This window comes from Tachypleus tridentatus, chromosome 10, assembly GCF_004210375.1.
Source record: "Tachypleus tridentatus isolate NWPU-2018 chromosome 10, ASM421037v1, whole genome shotgun sequence".
Taxonomy (NCBI): Eukaryota; Metazoa; Arthropoda; class Merostomata; order Xiphosura; family Limulidae; genus Tachypleus; species Tachypleus tridentatus.
Genome location: NC_134834.1, coordinates 171568532 through 171587028, shown reverse-complemented (window position 1 = coordinate 171587028; position 18497 = coordinate 171568532). Strand labels below are relative to the sequence as shown.

Sequence of the window (18497 nt, the reverse complement as noted above, 5' to 3'; positions counted from 1 at the left end):
CCATCATATAAGAGGAGAAAGCTTAATAGCAACTGGTGGTGGTAAGAAGCTCAGAACCATCACATAAGAGGAAAAAGCTAAAGAGCAACTGCTCAGAACCATCACATAAGAGGAGAAAGCTAAAGAGCAACTGGTGGTGGTAAGAAGCTCAGAACCATCATATAAGAGGAGAAAGCTTAAGAGCAACTGATGGGGTAAGAAGCCCAGAACCATGGTGGTAAGAAGCTCAGAACCATCACATAAGAGGAGAAAGCTAAAGAGCAACTTGTTGTGGTAAGAAGCTCAGAACCATCACATAAGAGGAGAAAGCTTAAGAGCAACTGATGGGGGTAAGAAGCTCAGAACCATCACATAAGAGGAAAAAGCTAAAGAGCAACTTGTTGTGGTAAGAAGCTCAGAACCATCATATAAGAGGAGAAAGCTTAAAGAGCAACTGATGGGGGTAAAGCTCAGCAACTGGTGGTGGTAAGAAGCTCAGAAGCATCATCATAAGAGGAGAAAGCTTAAGAGCAACTGATGGGGGTAAGAAGCACAGAACCATCACATAAGAGGAGAAAGCTTAAGAGCAACTGATGGGGGTAAGAAGCTCAGAACCATCACATAAGAGGAGAAAGCTTAAGAGCAACTGATGGGGGTAAGAAGCTCAGAACCATCACATAAGAGGAAAAAGCTAAAGAGCAACTTGTTGTGGTAAGAAGCTCAGAACCATCATATAAGAGGAGAAAGCTTAATAGCAACTGGTGGTGGTAAGAAGCTCAGAACCATCACATAAGAGGAAAAAGCTAAAGAGCAACTGGTGGTGGTAAGAAGCTCAGAACCATCATATAAGAGGAAAAAGCTAAAGAGCAACTGGTGGTGGTAAGAAGCTCAGAACCATCATATAAGAGGAGAAAGCTAAAGAGCAACTGGTGGTGGTAAGAAGCTCAGAACCATCATATAAGAGGAAAAAGCTAAAGAGCAACTGGTGGTGGTAAGAAGCTCAGAACCATCACATAAGAGGAAAAAGCTAAAGAGCAACTGGTGGTGGTAAGAAGCTCAGAACCATCACATAAGAGGAGAAAGCTTAAGAGCAACTGATGGGGGTAAGAAGCTCAGAACCATCATATAAGAGGAGAAAGCTTAAGAGCAACTGATGGGGGTAAGAAGCTCAGAACCATCGCATAAGAGGATAAAGCTAAGAGGAGAAAAGCTCAGAAGCATAAAGAGCAACTGATGGGGGTAAGAAGCTCAGAACCATCGCATAAGAGGAGAAAGCTTAAGAGCAACTGATGGGGGTAAGAAGCTCAGAACCATCACATAAGAGGAGAAAGCTTAAGAGCAACTGATGGGGGTAAGAAGCTCAGAACCATCACATAAGAGGAAAAAGCTAAAGAGCAACTTGTTGTGGTAAGAAGCTCAGAACCATCATATAAGAGGAGAAAGCTTAAGAGCAACTGGTGGTGGTAAGAAGCTCAGAACCATCACATAAGAGGAAAAAGCTTAAGAGCAATTGGTGGGGATAAGAAACTCAGAACCATCACATAAGAGGAAAAAGCTAAAGAGCAACTTGTTGTGGTAAGAAGCTCAGAACCATCATATAAGAGAAAACTTTAAAGAGTAACTGGTGATAGCAGTCTCAGGACCATCACAATGAGTGAAAGTGAAAATGGTTTAAAAGTATTATTGACAATCTTTTCTCTAAAAACAAATTATGCTAGTAGCTTATGATAAGACGTTAAATATATGAAACAAAAAGAAATCAGATGTTGTAAGATACATAATGTAATAAAGTAAGATGTCACAGTACTTTTTCTCAAACTAAAAACAAAAAAGAAACGATTTAGGGTTGAAACACCGAGAGACTATTTGTACTAAAGAATAATAAATAGCACTGTGTTCATGAAAAAAAATAGTGTATATAGTCAAAAACACTATGTCGCCAAATATCGGTGAGATAATCTTTATTGGTTTGTTTTTGTTTTGAATTTCGCGCAAAGCTACTCGAGGGTTATCTGCGCTAGCCGTTCCTAATTTAGCAGTGTAAGACTAGAGGGAAGGCAGCTAGTCATTACCACTTACCGCCAACTCTCGGGCTACTCTTTTACCAACTAGTAGTGGGATTGACGGTGACATTATAACGCCCCCACGGCTGAAAAGGGGAGCATGTTTGGTGTGATGGGAATGCGAACCCGCGACCCTCATATTACGAGTCGCACGCCTTAATCAACCTGGCCATGCTGGGACGTCTTTATTGGAAGACAAACAATATCTATTACATTAAATGTAACAAACTTGTTATTGTCAGTAATACAGTCAAGCAACTTACGTGTTACTAATGAAATTTCATTGTTCTGTATTTGCATCATTTTTATGTTTGTTGATGTTTTATTTGCTTCTAAAAAATTAGATGGCGAGAAACTCTGTCATTCTTTTTTTTTATTATACTGATAATATTTTAAGGATATTGCATTCAAAAATCAAGTTCCTAGAAGCCTTTTAAACAATTTATCCTCTGAAATGATCTTTACAAATTTAAATATTATATCCACACTCACGCCAAATAGGCTCATAAAACGTTCATTTCTCCTTTACTGTAAACGCTGAATTGGATAACTCCTTAAAAAGAAAAATAACAATGAAGTTTCCATTGGTCTATACGTTAAGAGGAGTGGCACTTTACTCAGAAATCTCTTAACTTAATGTATGATTTCACTTAAGAAAGAATGCGTGCATCTACGCTTCAACAAAAAGTCAGTGAACAACTACTTGTGACATTTGATGACGTGTGATAGAGACCTGGATGACCACTGACGATCTGTACTTGTTCAACTGACCATCATAATATCCTCTCTTTCTCCCTTATACTCACCTTTTGTCCCTTGAAGAAATAAACCTCGTGTGTCACGCGATAGTGGACTTGGAATAAAGTGGTTTCTTAGTACTTATATTGGCCGATATATATATATATATCACCATTATATGCAGCAGTACAGTGGCCTTCTTCTGTAGTCATACCAAGCGGAGACACGGATGGTCGAATTATTTTTCCTGATTCTCACATAGCTCTTAGTTGGCTCTAAAGCCACTTGCACATGAAACTTCCATAGTTGCAAGATTCATCTTTTGTTGGTAGATTTTTGTAAGTGAATGTGGTGGTGATCTTCTTTTGTAGCAATTTCCTGTGTTCTAAGACCCAGATATACCTGAATCGGCCTAATGGCCATTTACTGTTTTCCAAAGAACCGGAAATTAGGCAGACCCAAGATTATACGTTTTCAGCAATACATGTTCAGCATTTGGAAGTCCTCATAGTGACACACATGTCATTTCTCTAAATCTGTTACCATATCAACAAAGTATTAATTTTCCACAAGATGGCAAACGTAAGTTCTTTGTGAATTAAAAGCCATAGTGAAAAGTCGAAAATTTTCAATTTTAAGGACAGCACTAGCTTTTCTTCCCGTTAGTGTACGGATGTGATTGGGTTTAGTTTACCTTTTGACAGAGTACAGTTAAAGTACGAGTTGCTACCTTTCGATCTAGGCCATGAAATTGTATATGCGTGTCGCACGAGACCTGAAAAAAAAAAGAAGAGAATCTTTCTTGAGTTTCCAAATAACAATGAACGTTACACTTTTAACTCCTGTGATCTAGTCGTAATATGTTTCAAAGCTCTCTGGTGCCATGTGTTTTATCTCTTCTTATTTTTAGTAATATTTTCTCACAGCTGTAGAACAATACACTTCTAGAGTGATTTTTTTACTTTTGCCTCTGTATGTATTTTGTGTGCAGTATATAAGTTTGTTATAAAGCATGATTCTGCCGTCGTAAAACGGAAGATACAACAATAGTTCGGTGTGAGCAAGTATAAGTAATATCCGACCTTTGACACATAGTCGTATAATTAACAATAAATGTTTTATCGGAGAAGGCGTGATCGTCACTGTCACATTTCCTTTAAAGTACAGCCTGGCTTCCGGTTTGATTTGCTTCAAATAAGGATACCAACAAATCCAAGAACAAATATGTTTTTTTGGTTAAGGGAGGGTCTCTGGTATATAATAAACGTATATGTTCTAGTATCTATTTTCACTTGGAAGTTGTATATAGAAGTAATAATGTGATACTCGAATCTTTCAATGATAACAAATTTCAACTTTTGTCAACCTAAGCATGTGTTTGTTTTGTATTTTCGCTGTTGGAATAATAGTATATATAAAGTGTTGTTGGTTGGATATGTTGATGGTTAGGTAGAGTTCGAGCTCGTGGCAAACGATGATTACTCTCCATGAAGATGGGGCTGATTCAAACTAGTCGTGAGTATGCGCATTCTCTTTCCATGTCGATGAGGCTATGCATGCTTTTAACTGGCGTGCATCTTTCGCACATGCGCTTCTCTGGCCTGCAGGGGACACAATAGATGGCACCGTGCCTCGTGTGTGTGTGTGTGCGTATATCCATAAAGGTGTCGGCATTTCATATCTGGCAGTTCAGTCAGTGCACGCTCGTCAAGCACGAATGGTGAATTGGTGGCGCGGCGACAGGCGGAGCTGTTGTGACATACAGAGCACACCGACGGGACTTTGCATATGAAAGGCTATTTTTGTGTCACTGGTGGACAAGTTCAAAACTTGTATTGGGGCTGGAAAACAAGGTTAGAGGTTTAAAGATAGTTGTCTTGGCTGAAGTTGTTGTGACTTGCTTTTGTTTCTGATGAAAGCATTAATCCGCGTGAATGAAAGACTTCTTAATTAATTTAAAATAAAATAATAATGGCAATTCTTAATTAAAAATCACATTAACAATCCTAGCATCTGTGGAAGCTTTTGTGTTTAAAGTCGAAAGAACTAAGAAGAATTTTATTAAAATGGGTAACTCAAAACTTTATGAATTAAAACAATGTAATAATTGCCCCATGTATGAACGAAGTTAGAAATAGTATAATTTTTTTAAAGTTAGAAGGTTTATAATAACTACCAACAGATATTGGTAACTGTTAATCTTTTGACAATATAATTTCAACAGCTATTTGGTTCAGAAAGAGTAAAGCTAACTACTCTAATAATGAAATATATTACTGTTACTAGTACCTTTCCTGACTTGACGTTTCCACAAAGTCGACGCTGCGAAGTCCTACTTGAAGCGACCTCAGAGTGTGCGTCCCAAAATAATTGCAACCAATAAAATGTCTGGTGCTGTTTGTTCATAAGCGATCAGCCATTGGCTAAGAACGCAATCTCCAGAATTAATTATGGCCAACATGCAGATATCCTTGAGCGGAGCACACGGCAGGAGGGCCGGGCTCTAACTACTTGGAGAAGGTGGCTCGCGGTCGGACTCAACAGTCGCGTGGAGAAGGGACAACGTACCAAACCTCATCCTGTCTCGCGGTGCTAACGTTCGCGTCATTCTCTGCGCACCAGAGTTTTACTGTGCGCCCCAATCGGAGTTGAGCCATGACAAGTTGTTGTCGCCGGCTACATACCACAACAGGTTTGAAAGATTTTCTTTGCTTTCTCATTCGTACCTAGAGCTAGTCATGTGTAGAAAGCCTCTGTTATAGATGACGAGACATGACGTTAGGTATCTCAGAAAGTTACTTTACCATAGTTTCTGTCCTAGGACATTTTTGTTTCAAATTATTTGTTTTGCCTAGTACGTTTTAAAAACAGATAAGGTGCTAGTCTGTTCTATACTCTATTTCAAGCAGCTGTTGTTTTAGTAAAAAAAAAAACTGCACGTTTTTCCTGTGTCTACTGACAATGAGAAACATGAGTGGTCACTCGTTTATTGTTAGAACTTATTAATTCACAGAATATTTCAAATAAAAAGACAAACTAAATCATCTTAAAGAAGTTCTAACTTTGGTCGACTTTAAAAACCTTTTATTCTAACATTTCTCTATGATGGGCTAATTAAACTGCTTTCAGTAATTCTGCTATATTATTTTATTAGGATTTCTAAAGCTCAACCAAATGTGAGTTTTGTCTGTAAAATACTACCAATCAAAACCGTAATAACGTAAAGCTAAAATGCGGATGATTGTTGACGAAAACTGAAAATCTAGAATAAAATGATGTCTCGTTTGACATGAAATGATTTGTGTGAAAACTGTCAAACTTTATTCATTTTTATTATTTACGTGTAAAGCTTGTATATGACTTGTAATTACTAAACTAGTATTGCGATATTTTCCATTCTTACGGCTTTACGTTGAACGCATACAATACTTCATTACCAGCCGAGGAAACTGTTCAGTATAATTAGCAACTCCCCTTACGACATCCGGTGTCATTGTGTTTACTGCATTTAAGTGCATCATTAATTAGACTACAGAAAGCTAGTTGTAGCTAGGCACCGAGCACTCCATCACGTTGGATTTAGTAACCATACCCAGACTGTATTCTACGTCTTTTGTTACTGCTTGACCCTGAACAGTTTTATTACCGTAGCTGTCCGAATAGCATGTCGTGTGTTAGCCCGGAGCCTCAGAACATATCTGAATCCTTGTTTGTAATTGCACATTCCTGACTTTATGAAACTTATCATACGACACATCAGTTGTTAGGCTACCCAATCAGAAAACCGTGCTTGATGACTTTTTGCTGTGAGGCCTAATTAGTAGGCTTAGTTGCGTGAAAAACAAGGGGAATTTACGCGGTATAACTACAAAGGATTATATATTTATGACCATGTCTTCTCGTTGATGGGTCCATGCGAGTTTCTTTCATTACTGTTTTACCCGCACTACAAACATAAAAGGTTGTTCAATATAATGCTAAAAGGAATCACTGTATGCATTACCTAATAACTGGTGTCTGGTCATGTAACGTAGAAGCCTATAACAATGTATTTTAATTAAAGGTCATACAGTATAGCAAAGTAGAGGGGAGATGCATCTAATTTCACCAGTTTTTTGGTCTAAGATCATAAAATCAGACCCAGAAACGTAAAGTCATACATTCTCTCTTTCTGTACTTCAGTCGAACTTAGCTTTCAAATACGAAAGTCTTATTTTTATTGTATTTGTTTATGTTTGCCCCTGTATCTATAGTAGGCGAGCAGAATTATCTTTTCTGCCTCAGAAGAAAATAAATGCTATAAAACGTTATTTTTTTTCTGAAGCTTATAACGTTACCAGGTTCAAATAATAATTTTTAACCTGGATCATATAAATATATACGTATAGAAATATTGTATATGTTTCATCTTAAGCCCATTTTGCGTATTAAATTTTCTTATTCAACCAAATTAAAGTAACGTAGCAGTAACAGTAGTCTTTCTCCGGCAAGTATATCTGTTACCAGTCTTTTTGTATCGTGTTGCGGTTTGGAATAATTGAATTTGAAGATACAGTCTCAGTTTTCTCTATTAACCAGTAAAATTGCTCTATAGACATACGTGTATATACTGCAATAATGAGTCTTGTGTTCGTTTTACTTATAAATAATGGTGTTTATGATAAGTAAAATAAAAAGTACCCCAAACTAACTAACTACACTTTTGATGTCAAGCCGGAAAATGCTTATATATAATCAACATGTAATTTACTTGGTATCTGTCGAATTAAAATTAATGAAAAAAAAAATGGCAGAAAATAAGGTTGACTCGTTCAAACTATATTATGAATCTTAACACTTATTTCATCAACTCTACTTGGTAAGCCACTGTTTTTATCAGTGAAAGTTTAATATATCGAAGATTGTTACAATAATAATAAGAGATATCGTTATGAACTTATATATTATCTAAATGAGTTAAGTATTATACATATAAGCGTTTGGATATAGTATTATGTAGCTTCATTATTGCTATATTAATTTTCACCAAGTGATGTTGATGTTGCACAACTATATTTTCAGTTGTTATCAGTCTAAATAGAAAGTAAGCAATGATTAATAGTAAAACTTTAACGTTATTTACAAATACAAATTGTATCTGTACGTTGATACCTAAATACACTTGCACATAATTTACTTATGTATTATTAACAATACAAATTAACAGATCCGTAGTTTTGACCTGACTTGTGGCCCAGCATGGCCAGGTGGTTAAGATACTCAACTCGTAATCTGAGGGTCGCGGGTTCAAATCCCCGTCGCACCATACAGGCTTGCCCTTTCAGCCCTGGGGACGTTCTGTTGTGACGGTCAATCCCCCTATTCGTTGGTAAAAGAGTAACCCAAGAGTTGGCAGTGGGTGGTGATGACTAGCTGCCTTCCCTTTAGTCTTACACTGCTAAATTAGGGACGACTAGCTAATATAGCCCTCGTGTAGTTTTGCGAGAAATTCAAAACAAACAAACAATTTGTGATAAATACGTTTGTAAAGTTCCTCAATAAATCTACTAGACTTGTTGAGTTAAACATAAACTACATTCTCTTTAATAAATTGAACAGGTGTTATTCGATAGGATGTCAAAATGAGAGGGTACCATCACGTAAGATACAGATATAAGAATAATTTATTAACTTTCTTGTCATATGTATATTTTCCTAATTGTTTAGTTCAGAATTTGAATTCTGGCGAGGTAGAATCGATAATTTCGAACGATGTATTAGATTAGATGTATTATTAAACTTGTTCTAGAAGGCCTATTTTATCATTAATGATTTGAAGTGGTTTAATAGTGGTTAGCGTGCCAGATTATGAATTTATGGGTTCAGGGCTCGCATCCCATTACTGTATCCCCCCCAAAAAAAATTATTTTAATTTCAGAATGATAATTTTAACACATATAATATTTATCATTATATAAATTACAAGAACAGTCTACCACATTAATGTTTGAGTTGGTTAAACAAAACGAAACAAGCTGTACAATGTACAGAGTTTTTAATGTAACTACACGTTCACTTGTTTTGAGTTTCTTTCTTACCATTAAGCTAGTTCAGACCTAAATTAATTTCAATCTTCGTCCTTATTGAATGATTTTTTCTATGACATACAATACGTGTACTTCATGAACAACATGAAATTAAAGTGTTTGAAAAGTAGCATTTTTTCTTTTTCCACCATTTCCCCCCCCCCTCTTTTTCTTCCTTCAGTTATAAAAACAATTTTGTACCAATAAATACTATTGAACAACTCAATATTCTTTACACGTGAATATTACTCTTAGTTAAGAGGTAAATCAGTAACACTGTGCACCTTTCCACAATAGCAAATAGAGATAGCTATTTGAATGTGATGTTCACTTCAGAAGTGTGTTCTTTATGTCTACATCGACAAGGTAAACGTTACATTGTGTTTTTTGGCGTGACTTGAAACGTTTCGCTACAGTACAGAATTCAACTGACGTGTGTTACTTCGCCAAGGAAATGTTTATATAGATGCGTATCTCGAGGAAAGGTGATAGCGAGACTGTTGGAGCATTATAATTATATAGAATTATCTTAACTGTCTCTTGATAATCACGTGACCAGCTTTGTAGAACTAAGAAACACGACCACAAGTAATTAATGTAAGTAACGACCTCTCACACCCATCGTTGTTGAGTCTTCTTTCTTTGAAGACCTAGGGACCATCGTCAGGATATGTTTGACTTCAAACAAGATTTACTAGGAACTGGGAAGACCAGTCTTTCTGGACATTTTTATGACTGTCATTTATGTCTCTTGTCTGGAACTTGTTAGATCACACGGTAAAAGTTTCTTAGTTATTTACTTGGATAAAGCAGACGACTTCGTGACAAAGTTGTTGAAATACCTTATATCTAAGTAGGTGAGCATTGTCAGTGTAAGGAATAGCGCTTTAACTTTTGATGAATTAGATAGATATCGGTAGTTGATCAATATACAGTAGACGGGACCAAGTGATTGTATCAATACTGATTTTATATTTTCGATGTTTATGTGTAAACTCTTCTATACTCTTGCTACATTGTATCTATCTGGTCGTTCCCATTTCGTCAAGCGCAACTTCGCGAAATTGTGCTATGTCGTTAGAAATATGAGGAATTTTACCCGTATGTTATTGGTCACTGAGAACTATGTGTGATTTACACGATGTTTTGAAAGTTTGCTTCATTTATGAATTGAACGTTTCAATCTGCCGTCTAGTAAGCAGCGACAACAAAACAACATCTTAGAATTAAGTATCACATTACTCCATGTTAAAAGTTTGCTTCATTAATGGATTGAACGTTTCAATCTGCCGTCTAGTAAGCAGCGACAACAAAACAACATCTTAGAATTAAGTATCACATTACTCCATGTTAAAAGTTTGCTTCATTAATGAATTGAACGTTTCAATCTGCCGTATAGTAAGCAGCGACAACAAAACAACATCTTAGTATCAATGTTATCACATTAATGGATTGAACGTTTCAATCTGCCGTTTAGTAAGTTAAAACAAAACAAAATCTTAGAATTAAGTTTGCTTCATTAATGGATTGAACGTTTCAATCTGCCGTCTAGTAAGCAGCGACAACAAAACAAAATCTTAGAATTAAGTATCACATTACTCCATGTTAAAAGTTTGCTTCATTAATGGATTGAACGTTTCAATCTGCCGTTTAGTAAGCAGCGACAACAAAACAAAATCTTAGAATTAAGTATCACATTACTCCATGTACATCGATCAACAGGCACATCATAGAATTCGAATAACAAGCCTTGTATATTTGTGTAAAGAAGGTAAAAGAGGACATATGAACAGCTGTATGATCCAGACAGAAATGTGTTAGAATACATAGAACCGTATCAAGTTAATTCTAATAAAATTGCCGTCGTGTATTCTATCTCCAAATAAAGCGGCCATATTCTCATAGTACTACTATAACTGTGTGTTAAAAATTCTAGTAAAGTAATCATAGCATTGTGTTATTATATCTTCACATGAAGCGACGATAGGTTTGTGAGCATTTCACAGACGTGTCTTGTCTTACACAATGTTTGTTGCATTATAGAAACAATTAATTTACATATAACGTTAATTCGCTCGTACATTATCCAATACAGTCTAGTGTTCAACACAGTTCCACATGTGGCTTTTATACCCATAACAAATATAGGTATCTAAACACGAATTAGTAGGCTATTTATATACAAGAGTAACAATTTAAAGTGGAAAAATAAGTTTAATTTTTGTAGTTTAAATATATCCACCATAAAATATATTATACTATAAACTTACTAATTTCACTGCTATCTAGATTTTTATGAGAACCCCCCACGACAAATTAAAAGCAATATATATATCTGTTACTCTAACTAATAGAATTATTTTCTTGATGTCTGAGTGACAGATTCTCCGCAGAGTTAGAGGTAAATGTATGAATATAAAAGGCTAGCATGAGAGGTTCGATTCCCCGCAATAGACAATATAAGTTCTCCTATCAAGACTTTATATAACTGAAATAACAACACTTCTGAACAAGAGAATAGAGGGTTTTCATTGTAATAATTAATTGCGTTTTCTACATACTTTTGTCACTAATACATTTTTTTATTCTTTAAAACGATAATGTCAAATGATTATTCCACTTATGATATACATGATTATACAATTTAGATCTATAAAGCTCTTCGTGTAATTATTTCCATTTCTTCTTAACTTAAACCATTTTGTAGGCTTACACAAACAAGCAAAGCTTATGTTTTTAATTCTAAGGATTTTAAGTGTCACATAAGTAAAAGGATTTAATTTAATAAAAATGATGTGATAAAATATGAAAATTTGAAAGGTTATTTAATTTTTGCGACACGTTAAACGTTTGGTGTCGTAATCATATTATGAGATGAAGATTGGACGAACAGAATGATTCCGGATTAATATAATTATTCAAAATAATATGACAGTAATCTTCTTTAATGTGGCGGATATTTTATTAACTGTATAGACCTTCAGTATGGTTTTATTAAGATAATTTGTTTAGTTTATTTTTCTTACTCCATTAACTACAGACTCTTTTTTTTGTAGAATTAATTTAAAATTTACATTTTAAGCTACTGTGTAGATTTAATCAACACGTCTCTCTAGAAGCTGTTTTGTTTTGTTTTTTGGTTTGGTCAGTGCTTTTAGTTTAAAGTTTTTTTTTTTCTATTTTAATTTTATAATTTGAATTATCAGTGAAATTTTCTTTCAGTAACGTTGAAATTGCCAAGTTTCTTGTCTGGTTTATCTAAAAAGTAGTAGAAAAAAAAGCATTTTCGTAGAAGTTTGTTGAAAACGTTAGTTTAATGATATAAATCAAAAGAGATGATATAATTGCTTTATAGGAAACTTGGAAAGCACATGTTCGCTACATATATATATTTTTGTTAATATTAGTTTAAAATGAGTAGAGTTCTAAGATTGATTTAACTGTTAATGGTATTATATAATGTTCCCTAATATAACGTTATTATCATTTCGTAAGTTGTTTTGTTTGTTTGTAGTTAAGTACACAACAACACAGAGGGCTATCTGTGCTCTGCTTACTACGGGTATCGAAACCCGATTTCTAGAGATATGAGCCCGTAGACATGTCGCTGTGTTACTAGGGGGCATTTTGCAAGTGGTTTATTCTGACATATTCAAAAGATTAAAGCTATTCTGTTATACATATTATATAAAAATTTTCTTTTTAATTTTGTAAGTAAGCCTAGTCGTAGTGTTCAGACTGATATAAATACTGAAAATAAAATAGTAGGTTTATAAAATGGAAAACATAAACATAGTCGAAAACATATGATAAATTTAGTAACAAAACTTCCTAAGAGATTCAGAAACAAAAGGTCTTATAGAAGGTTGACAGAATTTATTTATTTGTTCTTGTCCCCCAAGTGGGTCAGCAGTATGTCTGAAGGCTTATAACGCCAAAAATCGAGCTTCGATATCCGTTGTGTGCAGATAGTCCGCTGTGTAGTTTTGTGCTTAACTAGAAACAAACAAAAAAACTCCTTGTCTGCAAAGAGTTTTGATTTATTGGTTTAACACTTAACGTAACTTAGTTAAATTGTAGTTCTAACACTCAAGTATTGCTAAGTTTTAGTCACAGTTAAGATTTCCAGTTTTCTTCGGAACAAAGGGATGGGTGGGCTGATAAACATATTTACATACAGAGAGTATCTTATACAAAATCACGTGCGCAGATAGCCCTCGAGTAGCTATGCGCGAAATTCAAAACAAACAAACAAACAGTTAGGACTATTGATAACCTCTTCGCTTCAGTTTAGGTCAACTAGGGCCCGGCATGGTAAAGTGGTTAGGGCGCTCGCCTCGTAACCTGAGGATTGCGGGTTCGCAACCCCGTCAAGTCAAATGTCCTTGCCCTTTCATAATGTTACAGTCAATCCCCTTATTAGTTGGTAAAAGAGTTGGCGGTGGAGGGTGATTGGTTGCCTTCCCTTTAGTCTTACTTTGTTAAATGAGGGACAGCTGACGCATATAGCCGTCCCGTAGCTTTTACGCGAAATTCAAAACTAACAAACAATCAACATGAAGTTTCAAATCCACTGCTCTCCAAAATAGTCTTTTTCTCACAAGTTTTTTTTTTTTTCTATTTGCATGGAAAGTATAAAATGTTTCATTTTTTTAAACATTGTATTCGCTGGTTCTGCGTTGCTTAACATTCGTGCTATAGAAATATATTTTCAATCATAGTTCTACTTGAGTCAGTATTACACTGCCAAACTGTTAGGAATTTGCTGTTAAATATATTTATTGTATCTGTGCCGATACGTCATATATTAACATATGCAAAACGTTTATGTAAAGCACTATTATCCCTCTATGGAAGCAATACTTTAAAAGACGTTTTCTAGTTTTTTGAACATGCAATCCATCAGTGTTCTTGACAAACAACTTGAAACACCTGTACAAAATGGTGTCATCAATGTAGCTGACGTTAATTCGTTTCCGAACATGACAAAAAATTGCAAACAATTTAGAAGCGTTAATTAGGTTGTATTTTTGTAAATAGAAAAACAGGTACTGTACCCTCGCAGAGATAGCCCTCGAGTAGCTTTGTGCAAAATTAAAAAAACAAAACAAAACAGGTACTGTACTGACAAGTGATTAAAGGTGATGATTAGGTTCCGGAAATCCAAAATAAAATTTAAAAAATTCATTGCTTTTAAAAGCTTCTGAATGGATAAAGATTATAAGTGCATAATATGTTATGAAAAAAAATTAACCCTCAGAATGACCAGCGTTAATGTCTCAGAGATTAGACAGCAAGATACGTACAACTCAGACATACTTGTAATTTTGCCATGGTACAGCTTTTCGATTATATCCTGGGTAATGATTGGTAAGCAGTCATGCCATACAATTATCAGACGGTACTGTGGACATCAGCAGTCTCACAATAGAAATCAGAACAAAGTTCACGTAATATCTTGATATAATGACACGTTTAACTGGCTCAAAAACGACTCTAAGGTACTCAGACTATTGTAATTAATATTAACTGTATTGTCAAATACTGCCACCCCTGTTACTCTGCGGGAAGTCTACGGGCTCGCATCGCTAAAAATCGAGTGTCTATACTCGTGGTGGACACACTACAGATAGAATATTGTGTAAGCTATGGGATGGCGGTGGGTAGTGATGATTCGCTGCCTCCCCTCTAGTCTTACACTGCTAAATTAGGGATGGAAAGCGCAAATAACTCTCGTGCAGCTTTGTGCGAAACTAAAAAAAAACAAACAGACTTACGTTTCTCTTCTATTTTTGGCTCGAGGTAACTCATCCATATGAATATGGATGAAGAATAATCAAAACGATACAAACATTTACGTCAGTGATGGTGTCCGGATTAGGACTTGGTTGGTATACGGTGTACATGTACACAGTGAATTTGGTCACAAAGAATAATCCGTGATGATGAGAAAACACCTGTAGAGAAACGTATGTATTTAAATACGACTGGTATGGATTGAGAAAATTTTTATGTAGAGGAGCGAACAACGTTTCGACCTTCTTCGGTCATTGTCAGGTTCACAAAGAAAGAAAGAGATGGTCAGTTATGTGTTTGAAGGAGGTTGTGTAATTGAGTCTAGGAATGTAGAGGGCGTTCTTAGATCTTTCTTTGTGAATCTCACGATGACCGAAGAAGGTAGAAACGTTGTTCGCTCCTCTACATAAAAATTTTCTCAATCCATACCAGTCGTTTTTAAGTATATATTTTGGTCAGAAAGAGCAACTAGTTGGTATGCAGTCCAAATGTTGTTGTCATGAATGACTTTATAAGAACCACAATTAGAAGACAGGCGAAAGGTTAACTTTAAAAATAGCTAAACCAGTTGAAGAATTTTCAAATAATCATCAAACACGATAAACTGACCCCTGAATGTATGAAACCATTAAGTTGGAGTGACTTGTACAAAAGTCCCCGTAGTAACAATAGTCGGTCATGTCTGAGACAAGGAATGAAAAACCTCCGTGATAAACTTTAATTTAATTCCGTAAGACCTCTGGTGGCCTAGTGTTAAGCTCAAAGATTCATAACGCTGAAATTATAGGTTTGTTCCCTACACCCGACACAACGCTGACAGCCAGTAGTGTAGCTTTATGCAAAAGAAAAAGCGTTTCAGGAAAAGTTAAAGATCTCTAACACGTGAAGATGGTGACAGTTGTTTAAGGAATGACACAGCAGCGACTAATTATTATACGGTGTGTATGTGAAGCCAAAAAAACATAATGTGTTATACAGCAATATAAATAAATGTTGATTATTCTACTTACGCGTGTGCCGACAATTTTATCAATAGATGTTATTGCCCTTTAACGGAAGTAGTTAGTATAAAACCATCGTTTTAATACATGGGTAACACTAGCCCATTCGATGATGATGTAGATATTTTATATATATTTTTATTGTGATGCTATTAAGGAAAGAGTGACTCAGCATTAACAGTTTGTTTGTGCTTTTGTTTTTAATTTTGCGCAAAGCTACATGAGAACTACATGCGTTAGCCAGCCCTTTTACCAACGAATAATAGAGATTGGCTGCAAAGTTATAACGCCCTCACGGCTGAAAGAGCGAGCGTGTTCGGTGGGACGAGGATTCAAACCCGCGATCCTCAGATTACGAGTTGACCGCCCTAACTACCTGGACATACCGAGACCCATAATCATGGGTGTATTAGTGAGACAGGAAGGCTTAGAAATATCACCTGATTTGGGAGCAATTGTTGTAGTTTTCACATACTATTTAGTCTTAATAAAATTATGGCATTAATTTTCAGATAGTATTCGTTGTTGAGTTTTCGTGAAGTAAACACAACATGCTCGTCCACATGCAGTTTCTCATGTTAACATGAAATATTTTAATTCCTGAAACATTTAACTTCAGTAAGTCGCTTTTTGACATTTCGAAACTTGCATTAAGTAAATTCTGTTTATCTCCAGTAGGTTAACAAACTGTTATTTGTCACAATGTGAGTTACTTATATTTTATCTGATCTATATATATATATATCTTCCATCAATGATTAAGTTTATAAAATACAATAAAATTGAATGAGGATATCTTCGACTCGCTTACAGCCTCTTTTTAATTCATTACAAATACATCTATTGCATATACGCAGAGTTTTTTGTTGTTGTTTTCATGATTTCACGAGAAGCTACGCAAGAGTTAGCGCTAGCCGACACTAATTTTGAGCTGATAGTTTACAGGGAAGACAACTCAACAGCACCAACCACCAAATTTAATCAAATAACAAAATTTAACGTTCACTCTTAAAATGCACTCACGATCCCAAAATGCTCTGAATGATTTTACGACAACGAGACACGAACCATGAATCATCGGAATCACAGTCCGTCGTCCTAACACAGGCCACATCCAGCCCCGAAATATGGAAGGATCACGTCTAAAGACAAAGAATGTTTTCAAAGAAAATGTATTCTTTGTCTAAATCTAAAAAAAATGTAACTTGTTATAGGACATCTCGATTAACAGATGCACATATGCACACGTGCTTGTAATTGTAATTGCTTTTCTTCTTGTTCAAAGCTTTAGACTCTTTGTAATGTGGCTAATATGTAATTAATTAAAGGTAACAGGTTTTCCTCGATTTCCTGCTTTAAATTTAATGAAAGCTTTAAAATACTTAAAAAAGCTAATATATATATTTATAAAACTGTTCTTACTGCTCAAAGCCACTAAACAACAAGAGACATCATACATGTGGAAACCAGCTTCGATGTGTATCTTAAAACTTTGTTTAGTATTTAGTACTACGGAGAACATTTACTGTTAGAATTGTTGTCCACTGCATTAGTGTTTTATTATCTGTCTGGAAGTAAAGATTTTAGTTCCGTTGCATATCAAAAGAGAACATTTTCTGTGGCTAAGCTGTCATATTGTGGTCAAGACTGGCCATATTTTGATTGTTCATAGGCTTAATGGCTGACAAGAGGAGTATCGATTACTTTTGTTGGAAATCTTGACTTGTGGTATCTGGCGTCGTACGACTCAATGGCCTTTTTAATTCAGTATAATGGCGACAGGCATTTTATTTTGATAATAACATGAGCAACCCGTGGGTCTTCCAGATTGAGAGAGCACGTTAACCTAGTTATTGTAAGAGAAAAAGCTGGAATTAATGTATGTGATAGTAAGCCTTCTAAAGAAGAATACGCAATAAGAGTTGAAAATGTTTATGAGTTACGTTATATATTCTAATTTAATAGTCTTGGTGAGTTCAATGAAATTAAAATCAGCTAATTCTTTTATTTGCTAACTTTACTTACGCTATGTATATATACTGAACTTACGAAATTTGACATCATTTCAACAAGTTTCATTAACCACACGTGATTTTCATCTATATTGCGAAAATGTGACACGACTGTTGTAAGGCGAATATAGTGGTATCCAAGTCATGTAAGATTTTTAATGTGACATTGGTGAATCTTTCATATAGTGAAAAGCCTGAAAATGGAAAAATAGCTTTGTGACAACGTAAATAATTGTATCTTTCTAATTGTGGAATTCTTAAGTAAACCTGAAGTTAAAATTGTACAAGGGAAATGATAAAAAAAAACAACAACTGGATTTTATTTCCCTTGGGTTAACTGTACCAAAAGTAAGTGAATGGTGTTGAAGATGTAGGCTAACATTTTACATTTTCATCACAATTGAATATACGGAATTGAGATTTCAACTGTCTATAGTCGTTTAAAAATCTACCTTTCTGGAGTTGTCCACGCAGTTTGTCTTTGAGAGCGCCAAAAACGTAAAGCATCAGTGTGTATAATAAGTTAAATCATTCATTTGAACTTCTCAATACCAGTCTTTAAGCAATGAGCATTATAAGGCCTGGCATCATAATGTTCTATAAGGAGATCTTTTGAGAGCGAACTTGTACTGAATTATTAACACGATAATCACGAGAATTCATAATTCTGCTCGTATTCACTAGGTAGGACAAAATCCTATTTCCCTTTATGTAAAATTTATATGTACTGAAACTTTTTAAAGAATCAGATTGACAGACCAATTATCTGTGCTAAAAATGATATCAATTTATTTATAACCTCAGCAGATATGATTGTTTTTATCCTTCTGGGACATTAATGAT

General features: G+C 35.2%; 1 protein-coding gene across 8 annotated transcripts in view; it reads left to right on the top strand.

The window, feature by feature from the left end:
• The window catches only part of LOC143230911 (zinc finger homeobox protein 3-like), a 173503-nt gene that overhangs the window by 23900 nt on the left and 131106 nt on the right, over positions 1 to 18497 (top strand). The window contains exon 1 of one of the 8 annotated variants that reach the window (XM_076465211.1): positions 4153 to 4633. The exons of 5 other annotated variants lie outside the window; for them this stretch is intronic. The gene's annotated coding sequence lies outside the window, so the exon portion shown is untranslated. Of the gene's footprint in view, positions 1 to 4152; positions 4634 to 5298; positions 5473 to 18497 lie in introns of those variants that run through there. 2 more of the 8 variants (XR_013016683.1, XM_076465210.1) reach the window with 2 other exon arrangements.